This window comes from Vombatus ursinus, unplaced genomic scaffold (genome assembly GCF_900497805.2).
Source record: "Vombatus ursinus unplaced genomic scaffold, bare-nosed wombat genome assembly UNPS02001287.1, whole genome shotgun sequence".
NCBI classification, from domain to species: Eukaryota; Metazoa; Chordata; class Mammalia; order Diprotodontia; family Vombatidae; genus Vombatus; species Vombatus ursinus.
This window is the reverse complement of record NW_020941065.1, coordinates 3,251,964-3,278,034: the sequence shown is the minus strand read 5'-3', so window position 1 is coordinate 3,278,034 and position 26,071 is coordinate 3,251,964.

The following is a 26,071-nucleotide window of genomic DNA, read 5'->3' as shown; positions in this document are numbered from 1 at the left end:
AGAAGCCATCTAGAACCATAGATCTGGAACTGGAAGGGGCATCAGAAACCATCTAGAATCTTGGGTCTGGAACTGGAAGGGACCTCAGAAGCCATCTAGAATCATGGGTCTGGAACTGGAAGGGGCATCAGAAGCCATCTAGAGTCTTGGGTCTGGAACTGGAAGGGACCTCAGAAGCCTTCTAGAATCATGGGTCTGGAACTGGAAGGGTGTCAGAGGCCATCTATTCCAACCCTCCTCATTTTGCAGATGAGAAAACTGAGGCCTAAGAAAAGAAGTGATTTGCCTGAGGTTACAGTAGATTTAGGATTTGAACCCAGGACCCTCTACTATTTTTAATAATTAATAACAGTTAGCATTTGTATGGTGATACAAGGTTGGCAAAGCACTTTCCATGTTTTATTTCACTGGATCCTCACAAGGAAGAAAGTGTCATTATACCCATTTTATGAATGAGGAAACTGAGCTTCAGTGACTTACCAGAGACTTCCTTTTCTGAGCTGAGGAGAAATAAAAGTGATTTGTTCAAGCAGAGCTAGAATCTGAACCCAGGACTTCTTGACTCCAGATGGACCATGCTGGACCACTGGACCACAGAAAGAAGAGATAAATAGGAGGGGAAGATGGCATCAGGGATAAGAGGAAGGCAGGAAAAGGAAAAAGTCACAGTCCACACTCCTGATAGTATCGATGCCCCCTCCGAAATGAAGGGACAGAATAAAAACATATAAAAGAACTGGGGGGGGTCACTCCTAACTGCCCCACCTTCATCCCTCCTTTCATTGACCACTGCCCCCCAACTCCAGAAATATCATGGAAAGAGAATGGCCTGAGAAGTAGGAAACCTAGGCTCCAGACCTAATCCTGCTACTAATCCACTGACCTTGGTCATGTTCCTTCCCCTCTCTGAGACTCAGTTTCCTCACCTATAAAACAAAGTGGGGAGGATTAGAGAATCCCCTTCCAGGTATAACATGGTGGAATTCTAGAGACGTGCACCCTCCAGGAATTCTATCACTAAAAGCCTCTCCCTCCCTGCCTCTGGCCTAAGAAACTCTCCTGGAGACCAGGTGTTGGCTGGCTGCCAGGGCGGTGACACCTCTCTAGGTGCTAACTTTCCCATAAAAAGGTGAAATGGCTCTTTGCTTTTCTTTCCAAGCTCATAATTGCCACCTCTCACCAGAGGCCTGGGCTCCAGAGTGCTTTACACCCATCAACTAATTAACTCACACACCGCAACACCCGGCCTGGTGGCTATAATTAGCCCCAGTTTTAGATCCGGGAGAGCTGCCACACCCAGGGCTGATGGGACTTTGCCTTGAGGCTGTAAAGGGAGGGGATGGGGTTAGGGGTGGAGGGGGAAGAGAGTTTTCAAAAGCAAAGATTGTTAAGGATGGAAAGAATCTTCCATTTCCTGTAAAGATACTGCATGAAGTCAAGAAGACCAGACTCATATTCCACCTCTGACATTTACTAGCTGTGTGCTCCTAGACTAGTGACCTGAATCTCTCTGAGCCTCAGTTTCCCCATCTGTAAAATGAAGGGTGTTGGACTAGATGCTTTCTGAAGTTGTTTGCAATTCTTTGAGTCTGGGAGGGCTGGGATTTTAATCCCGCCTTTGAACTTCACTTTCCTCTTCTATAAAATGGGGATAATGGTGTAGTGGAGAGAACCCAGCATTTAGAGACAAAGGAGCATAGAGGATGATGGATGTTGAGCTGGAAGGCCATCTTGGCCATTTTACAGGTTAGAAAACTGAAATTCAGAGAAGGAGAAATGGAATGAAGGATTCCAGAATCACCCATTCAGAGCTGAAAGGACCTTACAGGTCAATATGTTCAACCTCCCTCATTTTACAGATGAGGAAACCAAGGCTGAGAAGGGTAAAATGATTAGGCTGCCAAGCAGCCCATCTGAGGCAGGATTCAAATTCAGATCTTCCTCACTCCAAGTCCGTCAGCAGCCAGGGAACCACCTACCTGTCCTAAAAGAAAGAAAACATTTCTTAAGCACATATTATGTGCTAGGCACTATGCTAAGCACTGGAGGTATAAATATGAAAGTGTCTGCACTCAAAAAGCATACATTCTCCCTACATTTTCACTAGATATCCCTCATTCCCAGAATTCTCTCTTTCCTCATCTCTTAGTTTCCCTGGCTTCCTTCAGTCCCCAGCTAAAATTTGCAAGAAGCTTATCTCAATCCCCCTTAATGCTAATGCCTTCCCTCTGAGATTGCCCTCAATTTATCCTGTATATAGCTGGTTTGTACGTAATTATTTATATGTGGCTTCCCTCATTAGACTATGAGCTCTTGGAGATGTTTGGGTTTTTTTGTTTTTTTGGCCTTCTCATATCCCCAGCTCTTTGCGTTTAGTGGGCATTTAGTAAAATGATTGTTAACCTAACTTGTTGATTCTAACAGAGAGACAATGCATATGGGGAATGGTGGATAAGAAGGGATATTTTGGTTTGGAAAGTCATAAGCATGGTGACTGGGGCCAAAAGAGAATAGAGGCACCCCTTTCCATTAGCAATGGTGGTATTGATTTAGAAGGGGGAATGACGTGCACTGTAGATGGTAAGTGCAAGATGGCTTTTGGGAAGATATAGAGAAACCAAGAGAATCATATCTAAATAGAGTGATCCAGGTGAGGCCGTCACCAATTGGGAATAAGAGGGAGATTGAACTGGGACTTGAACCCAAGTCTTGTGACTTTAGATTCAGCATGCTTCTCATCACCTCACCCTCTCTGAGTAATAGATTGTGTCCACTGATGGACTTGATCATTCTATTGAATTTTTAAAAATCTTATGTCTTGTCAATCAATAAACATTTATTGAGCACCTACTATGTGCCAGGCCCTGTGCTAAGGGCTGGAGATATAAAAAAAAAAAGGCAAAAGACAGCCCCTGCCCTCAAGGAACTTATAAGGAGACAACATACACAAGAGAAGAACTGTTTTCTCATTTCTATTCCTTTGGGGTCATTTGGTCATCATAATTTTACAGCATTTAGTTTCCACTGTTTGGCTGTCGAAGATATATATATATATATATATACACACACATATATATGTATGCATGCATGTATATGTATTGTATACATATGTATGTATGTGTTTGAAATCATTATGCATATTAATTTCATAATTCTGCTTATTTCATTTGGCATCAGTTCATATAAGTCTTTTCTCTATAATCATAGTCATCATTTCTTAAGGCACAATAATGTTCCGTCAGGTTCATATACCATGATTGGTTCAACCATCCCCCAGTTGATGGTACCTCCCCTCTGAGTTTCCCGAAAGAACTGCTATAAATATATTTTACACATGGATCTGTTCCCTCTGTCTTTGATCTCCTTGCAGTAAATAATGTTATCTCTAGGCCAAAGGGTACACACAGTTTACTGACTTTGGGGCATCATTCCAAATTGCTTTTCATAGCTCCACCAAGAGTGGTCATGGCCTGATCTAATCCTGGCTTTGTGGTTCAAACTTCCTCCTTGAGCTTAGAGAAATCATTCTCATGCCTCTCTTCACTGCTGGCCCTTGTCCTGAAGGTAATTCCCCTACTGATGGCCATGGTAGGCCCAGATAAAGGGGGGGATCTGTGGTTGAAGACTGATAGTCTTAATTAGAGGGGGCACAGCTCTATATAGTGGAAAGATCCCTAAATCTAGAATCAGAGGAACAGGGATCAATAGTAGTAGGAGGAGGAGGAGGAGGAATGGCAGTAATAGTAGTAATAGCAGTAGTGGTGGTGGTGGTGGTAGTAGTAGTAGTAATAGTAATAGTAATAATAACAATAATAATAACATTTAGAAATGGCTAAGCACTTTATGAATGATCATTTGATCCTCACATCAAGCCTATGGAGTAGGTACTATTACTACCCCCATTTTACAATTGAGGAAATTGAGGTAAACCGAGGTTAAGTGACTTGTCCAAGGTCATATAGCTAGGTGTGTCTGAGGTTGGATTTGAACTCAGGTCTTCCTGACTCCAGGCCAGGCGCTCTGTACACCATGGCGACCTCTAGCGCTTCCATCTCTGCTGCTGGCCCACTGATCTCCTAATCAGGATGATCTGGGTTTAAGTCTCACCTCTGACACATTAGTTGTATAACCCTGGACAAGTCTCAGTGCCCCAGGCAACTCTCTAAAACTATAAGTTTCAGAGAAGGTGCCAACCTGCATTGGTGGAGGGAGTTTCCTTTCTTGGAGTTCCCTATGCCAGAGAAAGGGATAGCTAGGTGGCACAGTGGATAAAGCACTGACCCTGAAGTCAAGAAGACCTGAGTTCAAATCCAGCCTCAGACACTTAATAGCTATGTGATCCTGGGTAAGTCACTTCACCCTGTTTGCCTCAGTTTCCTCATCTGTAAAATGAGCCGGAGAAGGAAATGGCAAATCATTCCAATATCTCTGCCAAGAAAATCCCAAATGGGGTCATGAAGAGTTGGACACAACTAAAATGACTGAACAACAACATGGAAGTGTAATAAGAATCTTTATCAGCAAGACGTGTACCTCCCATCTCGCCCGGTAATGGGGCTCAGGCAAGTAGTTTCCATCAAGGGCTTTCCACACCTGAAATCAATATTTTGATGACGATTATTATAGCTCAAGTTCCTGTGAATATTATACTAATGATTAAATATGCGTTGGACCTTGTCTTGATTTTTTAATGACCACGTGGAAAGGAGGAGAAAGAGGCTGGCAACCTTGTGAAGTGGGCAAAGTGTCGGATCAGGAATGGAGAGCCCTCAATTCTGTTCTTAGTCCCTACTTCCTTACCATCTGTGGGGTACTGGATAAACCATTTCTTTTCTTCAGTTACCTCATTAGTCAAATGTAGATATTAATTCTTGTCCTGGCTGGCTGCCAGAGCTTGTGAAGATAAAATGTATTTGAAAACACTTTGACAAATATCAATGCCCACATACAAATAGCAGCCTGATTTTATATTACACCCTTTCAAATATATGAAATTGGCCGACTAACTGGCAATTCCCTGAACTCAGCATTCCCCCTTTGTACCTTTTCTCAAATTGTTGTTAATGCCTGGAATGCACTAATCATAGTCTTGGAGCTCAAAAGGAGGCTAGAAGTTATGGGAACATAGATCTGGAACGAGAGGGAACATAGAGGTCATTAAGACCAATCCATTCATCTTACAGATGAGGAAACTGAGGCAAACAGAAGTTAAGTGACTTGACCAGGGTCACATAGATAGTAAATGTCTAAAGCAAGATTTAAACTCATATCTTCCTGACTCCAGGTCCAGCAGTCTACCCACAAGCTGTCTAAAGCCATATAAAAATGCTCTGAATCACTAATAAGTAAAGAAATACAAATTAAAGCAACTCTGACTGCTTCACCGATCAGATTGTTGAAGTTGACAAAAGAGGAAAATAACAGATGTTGGAAGGGCTACAGGAAAGCAAGTACATTAATGATCTGTTGGTGCATCTGTGAATTGGTGCAGCCAATGGAAAGTAACTTGGACCCATGCCCAAAAAGTTAGTGCATTGTGCATACCCTTTGACCTAGCAATATCATTACTATGCCTATATCACAGAGAGATCAAAGAGAAAGGAAAAGGTCCCATATGCACAAAAAATATGTATAGCAGCTCTTTTTGTAGTGGCCAAGACCTGGAAACTAAGGGAGTGTCCATCAGTTGGGGAATGATCAAACAAATTATGGCATATGATTGTTAAGGACATATTATTGTGCTTTAAGAAATGATCAAAGGGATGGTTTCAGAAAAGGGAAGAAGGAAGAAAATGAGTATTTATTGAAAGAAACCTGGAAAGATTTGAATGAACTGATGCAAAGTGAAAGGGAGCAGAACCAGAAGAACAATTTATACTATAATAACAACTTTGTAACAATAACCAACTTTGGAAGTCTTAAGAACTCTGATCAATGCGATGACTAACCATAATTGCAGAGGATTAGAGTTTGGAGGGGCAATTGTAGGACAGAGAATCTAGGGGCTGGAAGGAATCTCAGAACGGAGGAAGTCAGAGTTTGAGAGGGCTCTTTGAACAATGAAACATCAGAACTGAAAAGGACCTTAGAATAGACAGTGTCAGAACTAGAAGGATATTAACCATGTTTGTTGTCGTTCAATCGTTTCAGTCATGCCTGAGTCTTCGTGACCCCACTTGGAGTTTTCTTGGCAGGGATACTACGTAGTTTGCCATTTCCTTCTCCATTTTACAGATGAGGAAACTGAGGCAGACAGGGTTAAGTGACTTGCCCAGGGTCACACAGCAAGTAAGTCTCTGAGGCTGGATTTGAACTCAGGAAGATGAGTCTTCCTGACTCCAGGCCTGGTGCTCTATCCACTGTGCCGCCTAGCTGCCCCATTAAGCACACAGTAGTTGCTTAATAAATGCTTATTGAGTATCTGACTAACAGAATAGGTACTTTAAAGATACTTTTGATTGGCTATCTCATTCGATCCTTGCAATAATCCCTGTGATGAGGGTATTATTATTATCCCCCTTCCAAGGATGAAGAAACTGAGGCTCAGTAAGGCTAAATGATTTGCCCAGGGTCAAACAGCTCTCAAATATCTGAGGCAGGATTCAAACTGAAGTCTTTCCAAGGTGTACTAAGGGCTGAACTCTTGTTAGATCCCAGATCAAGAGCTCTTCCCTTACATGATGACCTGTCTCTGAAGGAAGACCTCAGGTGGTATGATACCATGAGTAGCACCATCACTACTGCCATTTTAAATTTCTACAACAATAACAAAAAAAAAAAGAAGGTGGAAAGTCAGTTAAGATTCTGTGTTTCCAACTTTTTTGGGACCAGTAGGCTTTCACTGACCCCTCCTGAAAAGCTCTTTGAGGAGTAGACCTCTCCAGTGACAAGGTGGGAGGCCATTGTGTATCCATTTTACAGGATGGAAAACTGAGACCGAGAGCCATGAGATGATTTATTGAGGGTCACATAGCTAGGTGGTGTCTGAGGCTGGATTTGAACTCAGGCTTTCTTAAATCCAGGTTTGTCTCTATTCCACTATCATGACAAACCTCTCAAGTGACAAGTTTGTTCTCTGTCATCTAAATTGGACCAGAAAATCACAAAAGTAAAGAACTGGTAAGAATGTTCCCCTGAAGCAGGCCCATTCCTCACACCGTTCTCTACTCCCTCTGAGCCTGGTGGTGATTCTCTAAACTTCTAGGTCATTCTCAAACAGGGATGAGGGACAGTGGAGAAGGAAAGCATGGCCGGAAATGTCCTCTAAGGCCTCAGAGAATCTCTTTGGGGATGTGTAATTATAGCCTTTTATGCCAGCCCTGACCCAAATGTTCCTCATTTTCCACCTCCCTTAATAGCATGAGGGACAACATTCGTGTTCTCTGGGAGATGGAGACCCAGAATTGAGTAAAACAGCTGAGTCAGGTTGTGTCCCTAGGCATAGAACCAAATTGGATTGGATGGACCCATTTATCATGGCCAGCCAGTATGACTGGACAATGCAACAGGGCCTCAGAAAGGCTTCCCACTGCCCACAGGCCATTATGTTGGCCCAAGAAGGGATGGGATGGAATAATTTTTCTGCTTATGTATGAGTGAAACCAAGTACCCCAGTCCCCACTCCCTTTTCCAAGGGGTCACCTTATCACCTAGAGGTTCTACTCCCTCAAGTCTGGGGGACCTAGCTGAGTCTTCGTGACCCCTCTTGGGATTTTCTTTCTTGGTAAGGTCTACATTGATTGAAAGGAAGGGGAAAAGGCTCACAGAGGTCATTTCATCCAACCCTTTCATTTGTACAGTGGGGAAAAAAAACTAAGACCCAGAGAAATAAAGTGAATTGTCTAAGGTCATACAGGCAGTGTCAGAGATGCAAGTGAACCCACAACTTTCTCCTCTAGAATCAATTCTCTTTCCACTGAATTACACTGCCTTCCTCAGGAAATTCTCTGATTCAGTGATCTATTTTGACAGGCAGCATGGTCATGAACAGAATGTTAGACCTGGAATCAAAAGACCTGGGTTCAAATCCCAACCCCTATGCCTATTAGCTACGTGACCCTGAGCATTTCACTTAATTTCTCTTGGTCTTGTTCCTCAGCTTTAAAATGGAGGCAGAAAGAAGGGAGGTTGGCCTCTGAGATCCTCTCTGAATTTAAATTTAGAATTCTAAGCTCAAAAGGGAGTCAGACCTGGCCTAGGAATTCTGTGGTTGAAGCTGGGAGGATGACAAGGCAGCTAGGTGGTGCAGTGGATAGAGCACCCACCCTGAAGTCAGGAGGACCTGAGTTCAAATCTGGCCTCAGACCAGACACCTGACACTTACTAGCTGTGTGACCCTGGGCAAGTCACTTAACCCCAATTGCCTAAAAAAAGAAAAAGCTGTGAAGATATGTATGAGAAACTGCCCATTGAAGGGAACCAAGAAGTAGCAGTTATCTTCCGTGTACTTTTTTAAATGTTTCCATAGCACTCCTCTTTTTTCTTTTCTTTTGGAGGGAATGGCGTTGACATCTGTATTCCCTTCTCTATCGATTAAAAAGAGAGGGAGGACCCTTGATACAAGTAAGTATAGTCAAGAAAAACAAATGAGTCAGGGGAGACCATAATGCATAGAATGCTAGGACTGGAGTCAGAAAGACCTGAGTTCAAATCTGACCTCAACCACTTACTAGAGGTGGGACCTTGGGCAAGTCACTTAATCCTGTCTGCCCCAGCTTCCTCATCTGTATAATAGCATCAACCTCTCAGGTTTGTTTTGAGGATACAATGAAATAATATTTGTAAAGTGCTTTGCAAACCCTAAAGCCCCATGGAATGCTAGCTATAAGAAATCCACCCTGGGGCAATATCCAAGAGTGAATGTCTCCTCCCACATCTGTAGCCCCAACATTCTTTCCTCTGTACTATGCACAATGTGATGGTGGGTTGGTCATTTTGTGGATTGGAAACGGTCCTTGCTGTGGAGAAGGAAGAAATACGGACAGAGAGTCTGGGTTGGTGAGGTGTACCAGAGCAGGAAAAGAGTATCAATGGTCATTCAGAGTGAATGATTGAGTACATAGCAGAGAGAGGGGTCTGATCAAGGGAGCTTAGAAAGAGGGAAGAGAGAATCAGAGAAAGGAGAGAAGATTCAGAAAGGACAGAGAAGGGGAGGAGGAGGAACTGAGGGAGATGAGTTCTCATGGAATTCCAGAGTACCAGATGTGTCCTGAGCCCTGGTCCTAGAAAAAGGACACGTGGTCGGATGATGACCTGATTTTTAAGACAAAAGACTTCCTCAGGAGAAGAGAAGTCAGCAGGGGATGCTAGTCAGATCGGGTCTCACACTATTTGTCTAAATCAAGAGTTTCTGAGATCCATCTAGTTCCTTTTGGGAAATGATCTCCTGGGGGAGATTTGGGGGTACGGGGTGGGGGCCAAGGTGCCGGTCATGCATGATCACGATGACACTCACAATGTCAGTGGTGTCACGAGAGTCGCTGCAGCCGTCACGTGCTGGGCGCTGTTAATCCATCACCTCCCACCACCTATTGCTAGCTGGCCTCCCTCTCTGCCCTGGATTTATTTGCATTTATTCTCTTTAAATGTATTCTGTTTATACGTATAACTATATGTATATGTGTAGGTATGTATATAATAAATTAGTAAGTATATACTCTTGATTTATATTAATCTATAAATTGTGTGTGTATAAATTGTATATATACACATATATACACACAAACACAGACAAATATAAAGGAAAGGGCAGAAGGGAAGAGGAAAAGGGAATAAGTATTTAAATAGCACCTACTATGTTCCAGGCACTGTGCTATTTTGTAATATTATTGCTATTATTTCATTTGCACCATTCTATCAGGGGAAATATATGCATATAGAAGTATCTACTATTATCTAGATAATTTTTGAGGGGGCCACTATTAGTTTGGGGGTGGAGCAAGGAAAGGCTTCTTGTAAGAAGTGCCCTTTATCTGAACTTTGAAGGAATTTGGAGATTCCAAGCCCAAAGTGAGGAGGGAGTATGTAAAAGATGTGAAAGGTGGCCTTTGCAAAAGCACTGAGATGCATTCACTAGCATTGATGGAGGCTGGAATTGGAAGAAAGTGGAGGGCTTAGGTTAAGCCTAGATGGAAGGGGTGATGTGCGACCCAAGGCACAAGGGCAACTGTGGAGAGACCCACCTGCCAGAGGTAAAAAGCCCACAATGAGGTGTTGAAGGAGCTATTAATTTACTGTGTGACCTTGGCTAAGTCATGTCTATTTTCTAGGTCTCATTTTTCTCATCTGTAAAATAAGAGTGTGATTCATATCTAATATTCTGAGAGGCAAAGGCCCAGTGGTTAGAGAGGTGGCCAGGAAGCCAAGAAGACCTGCGTTTGAGTCCTGCCTCTGACCTGTGCTGGCTATGTGACCTTGGGAAAGTCGCTTTACCTCTCATTGTCCGAGGTGACTCCTTAAGACAATAAGTTGTCAAGTAGGTTCTGACCTATATTGCTAGGGAGAGGGAGCTCTTTAAACAGATAAAACAATATGTCCCTCCATTTTAAAATTCTACATAAATGAGGTCTGTCTTGGTATAGTGTATAGCCTCAAAGCCATGGAGACCTGGGTTCAAATCCTGCCTCTCACCCATACTGGTTGTACAGTCTTTGATAAGTCACTCACACCTCTGCTTTCTGGGCAACTCTCTGGGACTATAAGTGTTAACCTGCATTGGTAGAGAAAGTTCCCACACCTGGGAGTTCCCTATCAGAATTAAATCATCCTGTGTTCTATGTTTCTGTCTGGCTCTGACCTTCCATGTTCTAACATTCCCTACACTGAACTCTTTCATCCTATGTTGGGCACTCTAATTTAGGAAAGGCAGTGAAAAGCTCAAGAGCCCCCAGAGGTGGAGAACCAGAATGGTGAAGGGCCTTCAGTCTGTGTCATATGGCACAAAGACCTGGGAATCCTTCACTTGAAGAAGAAAAGATTCAGGAGGACATGCTATCTGTCTTAAAATATTTGAAGGATTGTCATGTGGAAAAAGGATTAGTCTTGCTTCACTTGGCTCCAAAGAGCAGATCCAGGATCAATGGATGGAACCTTCCAACGGGATAATTTAGAATGGATGTCGGGAAAAGCTTTGTAACAATTACAGATATCACAAAGTAGAAGGATCTGTTTCAGTAGTAGTAAGTTCCCCCTTACCAGAAGTCTTCAAGCAAAGTCTGGACAACCCCCACAACACTATCAACATATTAGATTGGTGATTCCTTTTCAATTAGAGGTTGGCTTGTTTCCTCATCTGTAAAATGAGCTGGAGAAGGAAATGGCAAACACTCCAATATCTCTGCCAAGAAAACCCCAACCAAATGGGGTCACAAAGTCAGACGCTACTGAAATGACTCACCAATAACAAGAATACATGGTCACTGAGGTTCTTCAAAGTCTAAAATTCTGTGACTCTGTGCGATGCTGGGACCATCTATGTTCATACGTGGCTCCCGTGTCCAACATTTTGTGTTCTAAAGTGTTCCTAGCTCTAAGATTCTATGTTCTAGGATCCCTCCCCACTATTGACATTCTATATTCTAAGGTCTCATCTGATATTCTCTGTTCTAAGGTCTGTCCCAGCTCTAACATTCTTAGTTCTAAGGCCCGTTTCTTCTCTCACATTTCGTTGTTCAAAAGGCCCTCTCAAACTCTGCCTTCTTCCGTTCTAAGATTCCTTTCAACCCTGAGATTCTCCATTCTCTGTTGCCCCCAACCTCCGATGTTCATTGTTCGGAGAGCCCTCCTAGCTGTAACATTCTATGATTCCGTTGTTCTCATTACAGCGCTAATCACTCCAACTCCGGAGCAAAGAGACACTAATCTGCGTCTCTAAGTCCCGTCCATTGACCCTTCCCTCCTCCCCTCCCCCCCGCCCCGGCCATCCATCACTTGGGAAGGGGATTTTATTCGACTAGTACGCCAATCACCTCTTCAATTACCTTGGCAGACGCAGGAGCGAGCAATGGCATCTGATATTCCATTTGATTTAAGATGAATCACACTTAAGAGGGCATCTAAGGTTAAAGAACACTGAATTCTGGGCACATGTATAAATCAACAGGCTTGAGGTTTTCATTATTCACCTTCGAGCGCACGGAGTGATATGACTCATTGGTTCATAAAAGAGATCAAATGGCTTTTTTGCTAATAATTCTTTCCTTGACCCATTCTCTGGCACATTAGGTTTGTAAACAGAGTTTTAATGGCATCCCTTGGACATAATAACATCATGCCTTTATAGCACCTTGGCTGCCTCTCCACTCCTGGCTGTAACTGTGTTTAGGTTGAAGTCTCAACCATTTGTGGGAACTAATGTACTCTGGTGCTTTCAGATCGACTTAAGGTTGTAGTTACTCCCTTTGAAAGGACTGAGTCTGTCTCCTTCTGTTTCGGTCTGGATTCTATTTTTGGACATAGGCCCACGGTGTTTACCCCATCCCTAATCATCACAGGGTTAGCATGGGGAATGGTTGGGGGGGAGGGGGCATGACTCTGCTTGTGCATCAGCATTCCCTCTTCCCTCCTACCCCCCAGCTGACTCCTACCCTGGGATAAGCCTTCCGATGAACTCTTTGGTGGATTTGACCCACACCATATTGTGAATGTCTAATGAGCTCCTGGCGCCACTTACGGTTTTATGGGCAAATCAGGATTGTTCATTAACAAAATGCAGTCGCTCCCAAGTGAGGACCTTCCGGGCCACAGTTCAGGAAGGAGAGAGAAATGTATGGCCAAAAAACCCTCCTGGCTCTAGCAGGGGAAGGGGGTGAGAAGGGTTGGGTAGGAAAGAAACTAGAGAAAGCTGCAGGGAAGATAAAAAGGCTGGAAAGTATTTTCTGTTGGGAAATTAACTTCATCAGTGGTATAAGACAATTAACTGTAGAAAGTTAGAGCTGGCAGGAACCTTAGAACAGAGAATGTCAGAGCTGGGAGGGGCCTCAGAACAGGGGATGTCAGAGCTGGGAGGGGCCTGAGAACAGGGGATGTCAGAGCTGGGAGGGGCCTCAGAACAGGGAATGTCAGAACTGGGAGGGGCCTCAGAACAGGGAATGTCAGAGCTGGGAAGGGCCTCAGAACAGGAATATCAGAGCTGGGAGGGGCCTGAGAACAGGGGATGTCAGGGCTGGGAGGGGCCTCAGAACAGGGGATGTCAGGGCTGGGAGGGGCCTCAGAACAGGGGATATCAGAACTAGGAGGGGCCTTAGAACATGGAATGTCAGAGCTGGGATAGGCCTCAGACATCATCCATCTCAATTCCATTGTTTTATAGAAGAATAAACAAAGGTTCGGAGAAGGCAAGTTACTTAACAGAAGCATTCTGCTCTGTCTCAGCCTCCTTGGCTGGGTACCCCCCCCAAATCCTGCCCTGTAACTATAGGTATCCCACAGGGTCTCTCCAGGACCCTCTTCCCTTTTCCTCTATGTTCCTTCACTTGGCGATATCAACAGCTCCCATCTCTATGCTGAAGATACTTAAATCTACTTTTCCTGCCCCAATTTCTCTCCTGCCCTCCAATCTTGAATCTCCAATTGCCTTCCAGACATCTCAAACTGGATGTCCAGTAGACATCATGAACTCATTGTATTCAAAACTGAATTCATTATATTTTCCCCAAACCCTCCCCTGCCCGCCTTCTATTCCCTATTACTATAAAGGGCAACACCATCCTCCTGGTCCTTCAGGCTTGCAACCCGGGAGTGTCATGTGAAAAGCAAGAGAGAGAAGGCTAATTTGGCAGGCACGGAGAGGCTGGAAACATGAGGTAGGGCCAGGTTGCCAAGGGCTTTTTAAAAGCTAACCAGAGAAAGTTCTATTTTATCCTAGAGGTCATAGGAAGTCACTGCAGGTGAGATTGAGTAAGGGGATTCTCACAGTCAAATTTGGGCACAAGGAGAATTACTTTGGCAACAATAAAGACAGAGGATGGATTGGAGTTGGAGAAACTTGAGGCAGGGAGGCCAATTAGGAGTTTGTTGCATTCTGTTATAGTCTAGAGGTGAAAAAATCTTAGAAACCATCTGATTCAACCCCCTCATTTTAGAAAGGAGGAAAATGAGTCCTACAGAGGTCTAATGATTTGGCCAAGGTCACATAGGTACTAATGATAGAAGTAGGATCTGAACTGAGTTATTTTGTGAGAGGGTGTGGACTGGAGGGTGAATGTTATTATGGTCAGATTTCAGGTATGAATATCAGGTCTTTTTTTTTAACACCCACTCAGTTATCTCCTTCCCCTCTCCAGTATAACTACCTCCTACCTCCCTGAGTCCAGTCATGAAGGTTCATGCAGCAGGACAGGGTCCCCCAAAGCATGGAACCATGCAATTGACCACACACACTCTAGGGACAGCTGTGTCCCCAAGGTACTATCGAAGAGTTCCATCAACCTCTAAGGAAATTCAATCAGGTAGAGTTGAATCAGTCTGGAAGGAAAGGTGGGATATGTAACCCTCAAAGGGCTGAATCATACCTATTCAGGACTGACTGGAATTGATTTTTGCCAAATGGTTCCCAGGCAAGTCAGTTTCCCCAAGGAGAAGCAGCCCCTGGAAAGTAGTGTGAGATGGAACAGGAAATCACCAGGCTATGAGAGGAAACTTAGTGGAAAAACATAATAACAGAGTTGGAGCTCCAACCATGCCTTTCATCTGTGCATCTCAAAGCACTTTCTCACCATCTAATTAATTTTCCCAACACCCACTACCCCATTCTCCCCTCATCCCAAGGACATGTTATTATTGTTATTTTATTAGTAAGAGAATTAAGTGGTTTCAAGGCTGGACCAAAGTCATAAAACTGCTGTGGAGTGAAGCCAAGGTGGGAGTCAATTGTCTTCAGCTTAGACCACAACGTCACTGAAAGGAAAAATCCCTGTCCGAAGGAATTAAAGAAAAACGAAAAACAAAAAACGCATACTTGTTATCTCTCACTACCCCTTAAAAAAAAAATCTGAGGAGACATTCTACCAATAAGATTGGGTTATGAGCTTCCTAAGAGCAAGGACCATGCCTTGTTCATTCATTCATGCATTCATTCAACCAGTCGGTCACTCATTCAACCAAAAAGTACTAAGTGCCAAGGATTGAGTTAGTCACTGTGGCTATAAACAAATATGAAAGTTGCTTCTCTAAAGACAGTTTCATTCTTATTCATGGTGGGGTGGGGGGAAAGGGAAACATTATATACAAAGTAAATGCAAAAAAAAAAAAGAGAGAGAGAGAAGAATTCTTGGTAAATCCAATGCCTTCATTTTAGACATGAGCAAATTGAAGCCCAGAGCAAAGAAACAGCTTGTGTAAGATCACACAACCACTAAGTATCGGAACCTATGATTCAAAGGTCACTCCTCTGACACCAAATTTGATGCCCTTTCCACTAAATTATTCTGTTCTAGTCTCTCTGGTTCTACCTTCTAACAGAGTAAGGTTGATGTGTTTGTGTGTAAAAGAAAGTATGCATATCTGTGTTTTAAACCAAAAAGTCAGCACCCTCCCAGGGGACATTTTTTCTTTCTTGGGAGAAACCTTAGAGAAAATTGGAGAACTTGACCTCATGAAGGTCTTTTCAGGACTTAGTCTGGCTCAAAGTCATCTTGGTCTTCCAAAATGTTTAATGAAATTGTCCAGTTCTTTCCTAAAACAGACCATGGATAATTGTCAAGGCAGTACAAAACTCCAAAGATTTTAAGAGTAAGGGGAGAAAGGGTCTTCTGGTTTGGGGATCAGGCCAAACCTTCAGATGTGTCTCAGTGCCTCGTTAATTTGTGGGAATCTTGATGGCGTCAGTAGGTCCTCAGTAAATAGCTTGCTCTGCTTTTGATTATCTGCATGTGAAATGATGCAGTGATGATGGTCCAGTGTGACTTGTATGAATTAGACTTTCTCCTAAGTGAGCATTAGCTGCCATCTGTAGATACTCTTGCTTCCTGCCCTCTACCTTCCTGAATATTCACAGTTGATCATCTTACAATATTGCTGTTACTCTGTATAGTGTTATCCTGGTTCGCCTCATTTCACTTTGCATCAGTTCATTTAAGTCTTTCTAGGTTTTTCTGTGCTCTCCTAGTTTTTTAGTTGAGGAAACTAAAAATCTGAGAGGTTAAATAATTTGAACAAGCTAGTAAGGATCAGAAGGGAAAGCCAAACCCCAGATCCTTCCTAAGTCCTTTCCTATATCCTTTGAACTCTACTACCCTGAGCTGGGCATACAGGGTTGTGCCAACCAGGAAAAAAAAAAGAGTCCAATTAGCCTCATCTTGAGCTCTTTGAGGATAAGTACCATTTCAGTTTTGCCCTTCTATCTCCATCATTTAGTACAGTGTCTGGCACATAGTAGGGGGTTAATAAATTCTCCTTCATTGATTGATCGATTTGCTTTGTGGATATCAATAAGAGTGGAGGGTCTAAAATCATCCTCATTCCACTTTTCCCTAATACATTTATCAGGGAAGAATAAATCTCAATCAAATGGTTGCCAGAGGTATGAAATAGGTGTTAATAAGACTGGACATCGTGGGGTTAGCTTCCATGGGAAGTTTTTATTATTGGTTGAGATACTTGTTCATGTCCTTCTATAAAACAGCAGTTCAGTGCAGAACTTAAAGATTCAAGTGTTTGAGAGCTCAGTGGTGTTAGAGTTCTAGTCAATCCCTTGAGAAAAAAGAATTAGGAATTATTTGGTGGGGAGGAAAGTAGTTCAGCCTCTGGTTGAGTCTCCTTCCTCTCCTTCTCTACAACTCCACCCCCATCCAGCAGCACTCCCCCTTGATCTCATGAATCTGAAAGAGCTAAGGGATTTGGGGTTTTTTCACTGGCCTGACCTCTTTCCCCGCTAGTTACGAGTGTCAGCTGACAATTTTTGCATTTAAAAAAAAACAGACTGAGGAGGAGGAGGAGGAGGAGGAGGAGGAGGAGGAGGAGGAGGAAAGGAAAATTCAACTCTTCTCAAGAAGTCCAGTTCCCTCCACTAAAAAATAAAATGAAATGCAACACAACACAACACAATACAATGCAATACAAAACACCACACCATACTGGGGGAACATCTTAAGGTCTCTCATAAAGGAGCTCCGAGGCTGCTCCTTTGCCATATGTTTTCTCTAAGCCTAAGCCCACTTTCCCCTGAATTCCATATGGAGGAGCAATGTTTTATAATAACTATCCCCACAGTAAATACCCATCTCTAATCACTAATTAGGTCTGACTGACCAAAGGATATCCATGAGTAATTATAGGGGCAAGCATTGCAATGAGAACTCATGAACTATACTTTAGAAAGACATGTCCCCCCAAAACTCCTCAAGGTTACTTCTAGAATTCTGAAGGAGAATACAGTAGCCATATAGGCCAGTCAGCCTGCTAGTATAAATGGGGATTGGGACAGTGGCTCCAGAGCCTGTGATATACATGCATGCATATTATGTATATACACACATATACATTTATATATTCACACATATATACACACACACATATATGTGTGTATATATATATGTGTGTGTGTATATATATATATATATATATATATATATATATATATATATATTTCATGGTCCCCTATCGGTATACTTGCTTTTGATCCCATGATTGCATGTATGTGTGCATGCATGTGTGCATGTATGTATATTTTTATGTATATGCTGTTATGTATGTGTTGTATACATGCATGCATGTATGTACTTATATAATTATATACACATGACCATACACATGTGCCCATGCACATAAGTGCATATATACAAGTGTATCAAATATAATATAAAATAATATATAATGTTAATATTCTATTGTATTTATATTGCACATAATAATATGTTACATGTATTACATTATAGTGACATAATATGACATATATTATATATTAATTTATAGCATGTAATAATGTTTCCTAGCTATATATGCAGTGTATTATGTGTTTTATATATGACATATTATGTATAATGTGGCATGTTTATATATCATGTGTTGTGTGTTGTGTGTTATATAACATATGCTGCATTGATGTGTGTGTTGCATGTTACATGTGTTCGTTTGCTTACCTATACACACATTGTTCTCCCCAGTCATATGTCAGCTCCTTCAGGTCGAGTGCTTTTGATTTTGTATCCCTAATGTCCAGCATACAGGTGGTGCTGAATAAATGCTTGTTGATTACTTGAAAGAGCCCGGCTTCACCAACAAGTTGATGTTTCACTTTCCTCTGAAATCCAGAGTCCATCCAGTATCGGGAGCATTTGCGTCCCTGGTCATCATCTGCTGATTCGGCAATCAGCTGGCAACTGCCAAGTGGATCACGCTCTAGGGAAGCATAGGTAGTACTCAATTATGTAGACGGCAAACACCTCCACGGTAATAACACTTGGCATTTCCCTAGCACCTTTCATCCAGAGAAACTCAAAGAACTTGTCCAAACATTAATTAATCTAGCCTCACAGCACCCCTGCTATTATTAAACCCACTTTACAGATGAAAAAACAAACATTAAGAGGTGACGGTTATGCAATAGTCAATAACTGAGTCCCTAACCTCCTCAGGGTTGCTGGCACTGCATTCTCTTGTGATCAGGTGGATGGGAATCCTAGAATTTCAAGAGCCAGAAGGGACTATGGGGCCATCCAGTCCAGATCCTACCTGAAACCTCATTTCCTCTAAGACATCCCTGAAAAGTGGGTCATCTAGCCTCCATTTATAGTGACGTCATGTGAAGGGGAAGCCACTTCCCCTCCACGGCAGCCCATTCAACTCTGCGTTTTCTCTAATCATTAGGAAGATTTTCCTGATATCGAGTCTAAATTTACTTCTCTGTACCTTGCCCTCATTGCTCCTGGTTCTCCCCTGTGGGGCCAAGTAGATGAGATCTAATCCCTTTTTCCTGGAACATTTGAAGACAACTAATATATCCCTGTTCAGTCTCCTCCAGCCCATTGACTTTAACTGATTCCCGAGTGTTTTTGCTTTTCTCTGTAATCTCAGCACTCTGCTTGGCGTAGAATAAACATTTGTTGACTGATTGACTGACATGAAATCATCTCAAGGTTCTTCCACATCCTGGTTCCCCTTTTCCAGATGTTTTCCAATGTAGCATTGTCCTTCCTAAATTTGGCATACTGAATAAAACATGATACCTGACATGAGGTCTAAAAAGGACAGAAGAAGAGGTCCCAGTGGACAGCGAACAGAGGACAATGGAAGCGCCACAAGGAGAGGATCATAGCCTCACAGACTTAGAGCTGAGAAGGCCCTTAGGAGCCATCTAATCTAATCCTCTCATTTAACAGATAAGGGAAATGAAATCCATAGAAGTTCAATCAGTCAGTCAACTTAGCATTTATTAAGCACCTACTATGTGCCAAACATTGTGCTAAACGCTGGGGATACAAAGAAAGGCAAAAGACAGCTCCTGCCCTCAAGGGGCTCACAGTCCAATGAGTTAAGTGACTTGCCCCAGGTCACACACAGAATAAGGAGCAGTCCTCTGAACTATCCATCCAACATTCTTTCTACTTGACTAACTAACCTGTAGGTTAAAACAAAATACATCAGGCCTAAAGGGCTCTCATTGACCTATGGCTTCATCTCACCTTGGGAGATGCTATCAGGTGATTACTGTGACCAAAGGTGTGTGTATAATCCATACCATGTATGAATGGACATTCCAATGTATAAAACAATAACAAAAACAGTTATGTTGCAGCTTCTTTTTAAAGTTTGTGTTTTTTAAAAGATAAAGTGCTAGTTATTAATTTTTAAGAAATAAATATAATTAAGCTTTAGTTTTTTTAGTTTGGAAAAAATGTAATTTATGATTACTAAATAAATTTTCACCTTAAAAATATAAAATCTCTCAGAAAAAGCTGGAAAGACTTACATGAACTGACGCGGAGTGAAGTGAGCAGAACCAGGGGAACATTGTACACAGTAACAACAACATGGCACGATGATAACTATGATAGACTTAGTTCTTCTCAGCAATACAATGATCCAAGACAATTCCAAAACACTCATGATGGAAAATGCTATTCACATACAGAGAAAAAACTATGGAGCCTGAATGTAGATTGATGCACACCATCTTCATTTTTTTGTTTTTATTTTTTGTGGTTTTTCGCTTTTGTTCTGCTTCTACTTTCACAACATGACTAACATGGAAATGTGTTTAACATGATTGCACATGTATAAGCTATATCACACTGCTTGCTATCTTGGGGAGAGGAAGGGAAGGAAGGGAGGGAGAAAAATTTGGAACTCAAAATCTAATAAAAAATGAAAGGAATCCAAGCCTTCCCTGAACCTTTGGCTGGAGATGTAGCCTCATTTCCCCTGCTTCTAGTGCTTTCCCTTGTAAAAATTACCTGGTTCATACTTACATACAGCCATATTGCCTCTTTCGTTAAATGGAAGGGCAAAGACCCCTTTAATTTTTGCTTTGTATCTTCAACACCTAGCACCTTTTTGTTTTTCAGTCATGTCTGACTCTTTGTGACCCCATTTGGGGTTTTCTTGGCAAAGATACTGGAGTGGTTTGCCATTTCCTTCTCCAGCTCATTTTACATATGAGGAAACTGAGGCAAACAGGATCAAATGACTTGCCCAGGGTCACATAACTAGTAAGTTATCTTTACATATACTTGGAAAAAATAAAATAGCATGTGTGTATATGTGTGTGTGTGTGTGTGTGTGTGCATAAAATCCCATGACTATGATAAACAAGGGTCTTGCGTTAAGTAAAGGATTGTGTTGGTAAATGTTTAACAACCACCTTTCTGAAAATACACCACTTTTGGTTTACTTTGCATTATTAACATTTTCTCCATCACTCTCTTGTCTACAAAACAGTAAACAGGATCCTGATTTGTAGCATTTGCTGATTTCCAAGGTGTAAGCCCCAGGGCAATGTACTTGGGGAAGGGGTCATTCTATGGCTCCAATCAATTCCTTCAATCCATATTTAATATGATTATGGACCTTACTCTTAGATCTAGGATCCCAGTCATATTTGATCTCTGGTGCAGTGTAATCCAGAGAGCTGGACTTGGAAACAGGCAGACCTAGGTTTGAATCCCACCTCCTAGCACTAGCTATGACCTTGGGCAACATGAGCCTCTGTATTCTCATCTGTAAAATGGAAGTCAACTCTTTCTTAAGTATCTTCTATGTGCTAGTTGGGGCAGCTAGGTGATACAGTGGATAGAGCCACCCGTGTACCTGGAATTAGGACAACTCATCTTCCTAAGTTCAGATCTGGTCTGACACTTACTAGTTATGTGACCCTGGGCAAGTCATTTGATCCTGTTTGCCTCAGTTTCCTCATATGTAAAATGAGCTGGAGAAGGAAATGGCAAACCACTCCAGTATCTTTTCCAAGAAAACCCCAAATGGGGTCACGAAGAGTCAGACATGACTGAAAAACAAAAAGGTGCTAGGTGTTGAAGATACAAAGCAAAAATTAAAGGGGTCTTTGCCCTTCCATTTAATGAAAGAGACAATACTGCTGTATGTAAGTATGAACCAGGTAATTTTTACGAGGGAAGGCAGTAGAAGCAGGGGGAATGAGGCTAGCTCTCCAGTCACAGGTTCAGGGAAGGCCAGGATTCCAGGGGCAAAGGTAAGGAGGGAAGGAATGATAATCATACCTGTAGCACTCTCAAAGGATTGTAGTGAAGCTGAAAGGTATAATCAGGAGCATGCCGATAAATGTTTAACAACCTACTTTTCCCCCAAAAATGTGCTGCAACATCACACTTTTAGGTTCAAAATACATTATTAACATTTTCACCACGACTTTCTTCAGGCTAAAGGATCAACAAAAAAATAAATCGAGTAGTAGTGCTGTAGTGTTTATTGATTTCAAAGGTGAAAATGTTCTCACTGAAAATTTCAAAATGGGCTCTAGCACATCCCTGGAGGTAATCCAGTTAAGGACTTTGCAAACCTTAAAATGCTATAACAGCATTTGCTATCATTATTGACTCCTTTTAACTTCTTTATTTGGGATTATTTTCATTATATGAGTAGTAGATGTGTTTGTGCTGAGGCAGGTGTTGTGGAAGGGACTTCAGCATTCACCTAGTCTAATCTACATGCAAAAGGAGAGAGTAAGGGGGAGGAGGAGGAGGGAGGGGGAGAGAGGGGGGAAGGGGGGAGGGAAGGAGGGAGGGAAGAAGAGAAAAAAACACATCTGGAAAATTATGCTCAGTCCTGAGTGCCACATTGATAAACTGGAGTCATTCCCAAAGAGGGCAACTGGGACAGCTAAGGGGCTTGGGTCCTTGTCATATGAGGACTGGACCTGTTTATTCTGGACAAGAGAAGACTCATAGCTATCATCAAGTCTTTGAACGGATGTTACATGGAAGAAGAATTTGACTTTTTTCTGTGTGGCTCCATCGGGAACAAAACAGAGGACAAATAGGTGGAAACCACCAAAGGCAACTTTAGGCTTGATATAGAAAAAACTTGTTAGCTCAAGAAGCTCCGAAAGTGGAAAGGAATGCTCCCTCCCCAAACTTCCTCATCTTCATTTTGTGTATGTTGTGTAAGACATACATATGGACATGTTATCTACTCAGACAGAGTGTCAGCTTCTAGAGGGTGGGGGCCATATCATTCTTTGTCTTTGTATCCCCGGCACTTAGCTCAGTGCTTTTTATAAATGTTTATTAAAACTTGGCCTCAAAATAGAGATATGAGAAGTCATCTCCAACCCCTGGCAGAGGGGGTAGGTTATGGAACTTTGCAAAAAAAATACATATATATATTATATACATATTCCTATATATTGATTGATTTTGCCAAGAGGGTTTTCTTCTTCCTCTTTTAAAAAAAAAATTGTTATAGGGAATGGGAAGGGACAGTGAGATTCAGATGATGAAAAAAATAAGAGGATAAAAATATCTATTTAAAAATTTTGTTTCTTGATCTAATGCAATGATGGATTGCATTAGATAATAGCTAATAATAACAGCTAGCATTTATACAGCGCTTTAAGATTTGCATATAACTTTACATGTTAATTCATTTGATATTCACTACAACCCTGAGAGGTAGGTGATGTTATTACTATTACTACCACCGCCACCACTACTACTGCTGTTGCTGCTGCTACTACTACTTCTATTTCAACTACTACTACCATTTTATATGTTATTCTTATTCCCATTTTGTAGATGAGGAAATAAACACAGAGAGGTAAAGTGACTTGCCCAGGGTCACACAGCTAGGAAGTGTCTGAGGCCACATTTGAACTCAGTCCTTTCTGGACTCCACTCTATCCACTATGGCTGCCTACCTGCATCTACCAAAGTTAATGGCTACTTAGATTGGCCCAAATCTAAAATTCTGTGATTTTGCAAGACACCCATTCATATATGTTATCAATGTAATGATTGGATGAGGCTTAAAGTGTGTCTCCCACTCCTCTTGCTTCTTCTCTGATGTGAGAATGAGTACCACGTTCCAATCTTAGAGAATTGAAGGCAGAAGGTGTTGAACAGAACATTTTTTTTTCAAACATCCTACCCTTCTGGAGCTAACAAACCCTAAAACTGGTCACTTCCAGGATGTAGAATGGATGAATCATTTCTAAACTGTCTGCATTTCAGAAGTGAAAGTGGCCTTTTTGTCACCATGAAATTTACCAAGTTGCAAAACCTCAGCACCTCATTACCTGTATTTAAAAGCCTTTCATAACAAGAATTTAAAATACCAGCTGATAAGAAGAGATCTTTAGTCATCGGTTGAAGACGTGATGTTCTCCACCTTCCAGGGTGGACTTCAAGGTTTTTCTCCTCCGAACCATAAAGAATATAGAGAGGATCGCCTTCCCGACACCACCCCCCATTCTCCACCCCCAATCCCTATACTTTCAAACTTTAAATAAGAGTTAAAACACTTTCTAAAACAAATTCTGGCTATGTTTACACATGTTCCTAATCTAGAGTGTTTTTCTGTCGTCCCCAGAGATGAAATTTCAGCAAGGGGTAGAGGGTCAACCTTTTTTTTCAAAGCTTGCCTCAATTTGGTTTCACACATCTGCGCCCTAAGGGAAAATACTCATCATTACCTGGCTGAAAAATTGAATAGGTGTGAATTCCAAGCTGATAGCTAGGCATAGTTGTCATTAGCACTTCAAAGAGGTGTGAAAATGCTGAGGGGGGGAGTGTTTTCACACCTAGCCTTAATCTCTATTCACACATGTTTGTCCTTAGAGAGAAAGCTTGATCAGAGTCATAAGGCTGAAGAATTGAATAGGTGTGAATTTCAAGCTGATAACTACTCAGAGGTCTCATTAACATGTCCAAAATGTCAAAGTGCCCATGGAAAGTCTTTACTTTGTCTGAAAGCTGTCTGGTGCCATCCAAGGGTTTTCTGGCCTCTAGGAAGCAAGTTTTTCATCCACCCTTCATGGAACTGCTTCCCAAGGTTCCCTGCGCCTAAGTAATACCTGAACATAATGGACTGAGGCTATTTGTAGATGCAGGAGCTTACAGATGTGAAACTCAAAGCTATAGGCAGTGGAGGAGGGGGAGGGATTAAACATTTTCAAATCGTCTTTTCTTGTTCATTAAGAAGCAGACTCTAAGATACGGACAAGTTGATCAACATTTATTGTACACCTTTCCTGAGTGATGAATCTGGATTGGCATCAGAGGTGGGGCGCCTGCAGCCTTGAGGCCACATGTGGCCCTCTAGGTCCTCAAGTGCGGCCCTTTGACTGCATCCAAACTTCACAGAACAAATGCCCTTAATTAAAGGATTTGTTCTGTAAAACTTGGACTCAGTCAAAAGGACCTATAAGGTCACGTACAGTCTTGAGGCTTCCCCATTCCCTAACTCCACAGGACAGTTAAGTGGTACAGAAGATAGGGTCAGGAAGACCTGAGTTCAAATCCAGCCTCAGACACATTAGCTGTGTGACCCTGAGCAAGTCACTTCATCCTGTTTGCCTCAGTTTCCTCATCTGTCAAATGAGCTGGAGAAGGAAATAGCAAACCACTCCACTATCTTTGCCAAGAAAACCCCAAATGGGGACACAAAGAGTCAGACACAATTGAAATGACTGAACAACAAAATATGAACTCCCACTGCTTCCTGTCCCCGTTACATAGTAAGCCACATGAGGTTAAACACTGTTTATTTCTTGTATCTCAATGTCCAGCACATAGTTGTCACTCAATAGATAGATTTGTTAAATGAATGAATGAATGCTTCAGAAAGCAGAATTTGCCTCTGTTCTAGTGTTCAAACACCCTCCTTTTAAGGATAATTCAGAAAGCATCATCACATCTGGGCTCAGAGTACCTGGATTTAAATCTCATTCTTCCATTTACTAGTTATTTGACCTTCTGATGTCACCTTACCCTAGAACTTAGCTCAGTGACCGATACATAATAAACTCTAAATAAATGTTTGTTGACTAAAACCCTCCTTGAACTTCATTTTCCTTTTTTTTTTTTTTTTGAGGCAACAGGGTTAAATGACTTGTCCAGGGTCACACAGCCAGTTAGTGTCTGAGGATTTGAACTCAGGTTCTCCTGACTCTAGGGCGGGTGCTCTCTCCACTGAGCCACCTAGCTGCCCTGAACTTCATTTTCTTAGTACACAAAGTTAGAATAATAATATTTATGCTTCCTACCTTGTAAGGTCTTTCATGGAATCTTAGGATTGCAGATTGAGGTACAGAAGACAACTCAGTCAAACCCAAGGCCCATCCCAATGACTGTGGCCTGAATCAGATTAAAATGTAATTAGGAAATATTTACCCAGAAAAATATGATAAAACATGGATAATGTTAATATTTGGTTTTCTAAGTCAACATGCTACCAGGGATCCTTATCTATGGTTTAGTAGCCCCAGTTTTCTTTTGAGTTTGAGACCACTAATGTAGCCCTACCTCCTCATTTTACATATAGGAAACTGAGGCCTAAGAAGGTCATAGGATCACAGATCTAAAGTTGGAAGAGACCTTAGACCAACCCTTTCATTTTACAAATGAGAAAACTGAGGCCTAGGAAATCTACTTGTACCACACAA